General features: G+C 31.3%; 1 long non-coding RNA gene across 1 annotated transcript; it reads left to right on the forward strand.

Annotated features, from left to right (window-relative positions):
- The first annotated feature begins 2,299 nt into the window (after positions 1-2,299).
- On the forward strand, positions 2,300-4,498 carry LOC143047086 (uncharacterized). The gene is made up of 3 exons (XR_012969400.1): positions 2,300-2,654; positions 3,404-3,472; positions 4,189-4,498. It is a non-coding gene; the product is annotated as an uncharacterized LOC143047086 (long non-coding RNA).

Genomic DNA, 4,498 nt, shown 5'->3' on the forward strand with positions numbered 1-4,498 from the left:
AGGGCCAGAAATGGAGACGGCTTCAGGAAGCGCTTCAGATATTGTTGGGGATGTTATTCCACAGGAGGATACACCTGTAGAACAGGAAGAACAACCTCAGGAACTAGAGATGTCACCGGTACCAGTCAGACGATCAGGGAGAGACCGTAAACCACCAGCATGGATTTTTTCCGGTCTGTACGACATCTCAGCTATTGGGACTACCTCTGTTGGTCACACTATCACCGAGGAACATTCGAAGCAAACAGCTGAGTGGCAAGAGAAGGCTGAATACATTACATCTTTAGCTAGAACACCATTATTCTCAGGATTACAACGAGAAGCAGCCTTAGCCATTCTAGATATAGTGAACCACCATTAGTTTGAGGAATGACGGGACGTCATTTTATAGCTGGGAGGAATGTGTGGTAGAGCTATATTTTTATGTTTCATGTTATTTAAGATGTTATGATATTAGAGTATATACTGGATATATTCTATTTACAGTTATTATAATTTGTAATATGCTAGTTTACTCAGGTAGAACATTTCTTATTGTTTATATCTTTTCTATTGGTCAGTATGATTTAGGCGGGAATCTTTTGTTTAACTATTCTTTGTTCTGGTCACTTGGCTAAAATATTTATATGAAGTGGTAGCCATTTTATTCAGCTCTATTGGAAGTTGTTATATCTTTAATTTGGTATTGAAATAGTCTAGGACTTTCATATTCTTTTATAAGGTCAGTTTATTACTAATATATTCATTACAATAACATTCAAGTTTTAATGTTCAAGAGTGAGTGATATATAAGTGTATAATTGTATGAATAGGTGACCGTATTATGAAAGGTGTGTGCGATTGATTAAATAGTAAAGTTATGTGTAAACTATTCATAGCTCATAAAGTAATAAAGATAAACTTGATAATATAGTTTTATTTGTAAGATTTAATAAACTATATAAATCCTACATTAAACTGGTAAAAGTATGATTTATACTTTAATTTCTAGTAACTTTAATATATAATCTATTTTAACAGTTTGTATGAGTGAGCGTTAAATGATTTTATACTTCTTTAAAGTTAATACAAGTAATTATTTGATTAACCAGATTTAAGGATAGATAACTCTGATTATTCTAATCTAGCAGTATAAATAAGGTTTCTATGATTTTAATATTTTGTCTTCAGGTTATATTATTGAAACAGAATGTAAACTGATTCAAACAAATCAGTTGGTGAAAAGGCCTTTACACTACATGTGAGGTATGTTAAAATGTATACAGTTTTTATTGTTCATGTTACTTTTATGTTGCTTTACTTAAATGTGTTGTCTTCTTTGTGTAACTGTTGCAAAAAAGTAATGTCTTATTTGCACTTACAATTGCGTGTTATTATTATGTTAAACTAACTATTTTTGGTATGATACTACAAGTGAATCTATGTAGTAGCTAATAACTTTGTCTGTCGTTGCATATTTCACAATGCACTAAATACAGAGAAATATAGAATGTACTTATTTAAATACAGAATTCGGAATGGTGTAATATCGTTTTGTGTAGCTTGTAAAACTGTTATTTTAAGGGCAAAGGAAATCTACAGTTTTCTTGTATGCATATAGATATATTGATTTTATAGTAATTGATAATTACTACTGATTGGATTTATAAGAATTATATTGTTATTATTTCAGGGTCATTTTTGTTAGAATATTATCATCAATTCTGATGAAATAAAGAACCTAAGACCTATCAACGTGTTTGTGTTTATTTAAATACAAGGGAAGCACGACTACATATGGATATGGGAATATGGGTCACGAACATTGATCGAAACTTTGTACTCACATTGCTTTTGTGTTTCCTATGCAAATGTAAGACTATATCTGACGAGTTTGACCGAATTAAGACGGTATTTACGCTCCAAATGGCATTTGTACTCAAAAACTGTGTTTGCTTTGAACAAACTCTGTCCTGCGCCGAACTTGTTCTTGTAAAAAAAGGGAAGTGTGTTGTAATGCTAATAAGCTGACTGAATCCGCATATGAGATTGATCCATGTCCCTTTTTAATGAATACTTGAGCTATTGTGTGTCGCTTTTAAAAGTTCTATAAGGATCATGACTGATTTTTAATTGGGACAACATCCCTAATGCGCCTCGAAATGAGGAACTCAAAAGTCACGTGTAAAAAAAAAATCTCTGTGTAGTGATATTGGACATGTTTCTATTTTAAACAAATGACTGAACTTAATTATTTGTGGTGATTAGGAAAGAAGAGGAACATAGTATAAATGTGTAAAAACTATGAAGCTATTGAATGTGTTCAAAGTATTAAATTTTCAAAGAACTTATTGTGTTAAAAAGGGGATATTTTACGACAAGGAGCCGCATCACAAAAGGATGTTCGGGGTTTGCTAATTTACGGAAAAAGTAATCTCACTTCGTACCCCGAAAATTTAACCACATATGTGAAAATGTCACAGCTTCGAAACGAGCTATCATACATATCCAAGTTTACGATATGGACTGAGCTACAGGAAAAAACGTTACCATTACCGCCTATGTAAAAACAATTAAAGATATTGAGCCAATTTACAAAAAGATTAATCAGAAGTTTTCAGAGTGATCTATGGATGATTTCACCTTGTACACCCGGAAAAAGTGTGAAAATGATGGTTAGTATTTTCTTATGTATACCTAGATATCCCAGATGATTTTAGATAACCATTATAGATAAATACCAGCAAATACTCAATGAAAATTTCGCTTTTAAAATGCATTACTGGCACGGGGCTGAACACGTTTTTTAGGCACAATTCTAACTTTGTTTACACCCCCGAGGGATCCGAAAGGAATTTGTTTATGAATTGAAAAAAGGCATGAACTAACATAATAGTTTTAGCTGTAAGTAAACATGACACAATACAGTCTTTGTTATGTAATTATCACTCCGGTTTACAGGAATAACTGATAATCAAGGGAGATAACACATTTCATACGAGTTAAGTGAAATACATCATCACATGTGCATTTATCCAATAATTTGACCCATGGTCAGTAGATATCATATGCAGTTAATAAACAGTCAAACATGTATATGTATTAAGAAAATCATGAATTATTATTTGTAATGCACACTAGCAAATCACAAGATATTGTCTTTTCTTAGTGAAAAAGGGGGAGGATCAACAAAACTTTTGAAAACAATATTGATGCACCTTTTCAACTATTAAGCTAGGTAGCTAGCACTCGTTGCTGCTAATATAAAAAAAAATTAAATGAAGGTTGATAAGCCACAAGGGAGAATCATTTTTCTTTCTTTACGATAAAACTTTCAAGAATTTGATTTTTGCTCTCTCAATAATACTTATGTATCTAAACCAAATAATAACACAGCCTGAGTAATTTTTTTGTCTTATTTCAGTTCCAGACATATCATTACTTTTTAACCTGAGATGGCAAACTAGAGGTTTTAAAAAAACCTGAATAACTGGTAAGCATTTTGTTTTATTTGGCAAGCTCTAAATTGTTTATTTATGGTATTTATGCAATTCAAATTACAGTCGGCATGTTAAAAATATACTGATATGAAAACTGTTGCTATGGTCTTGGCATTAAATGAAAATGCTTAGTTACTGATCTTTTCGACTCCATATTTCAAGTTAAACCTTGTGGCAACTGTTTTTCATGTAACACTGCAAACTATAATCAGCATTATTTTGATATGTCGTTAGTAAATGACGCCATATTACGTGTGATGCCACAATGTTTCCTTTAAAACCTCATGACGATATCTCAGGGATAAAAGATTTTCACTGAAATACATGTAAAAAACATTTTTTCTCAAATAGAATTATGTGAAAGAACAAGTTTTGAAAATTTGCACTTTATTGCTTTACAGTATAAAATACAAGGTTTCCACTGGCTAGAACAATTAAGTATTTTTTTTTTTTTTTTTTATGAAATCTTCATTTTTGCATAATTTCTCTGTCAAAATGCACTTTTAGGCACCAGAAAATTTTATTGAATGCTTTAACAGGGTCTGTGTGTTGTAATTTAAGGTAACATTCAGATGTTTTGTCCTTCTTTTGACTAGTGAAGGTATACTGGAAGAAATTAATTATGCATACACTTTGTATTCAAATAAATAAATATAGCGATAAAAGTGTCATTGCCTTATAGTGCTGAAACAACTTTATTTTTTTTCAGAAATGGACAAAAATACACAGATTTATTCAGAATGTCATACCGATGAAGATCACATAAAAATATTTGGAAAAATCAGAACTATGGATTGCAATATGGGACAACATCCCTAATGCGCCTCGAAATGAGGAACTCAAAAGTCACGTGTAAAGACAAAATCTCTGTGTAGTGATATTGGACATGTTTCTATTTTTAACAAATGACTGAACTTAATTATTTGTGGTGATTAGGAAAGTAGAGGAACATAGAATAAATGTGTAAAAACTATGGAGCTATTGAATGTGTTCAAAGTATTAAATTTTCAAAGAACTTA

This window comes from Mytilus galloprovincialis, chromosome 9 (genome assembly GCF_965363235.1).
Source record: "Mytilus galloprovincialis chromosome 9, xbMytGall1.hap1.1, whole genome shotgun sequence".
NCBI classification, from domain to species: Eukaryota; Metazoa; Mollusca; class Bivalvia; order Mytilida; family Mytilidae; genus Mytilus; species Mytilus galloprovincialis.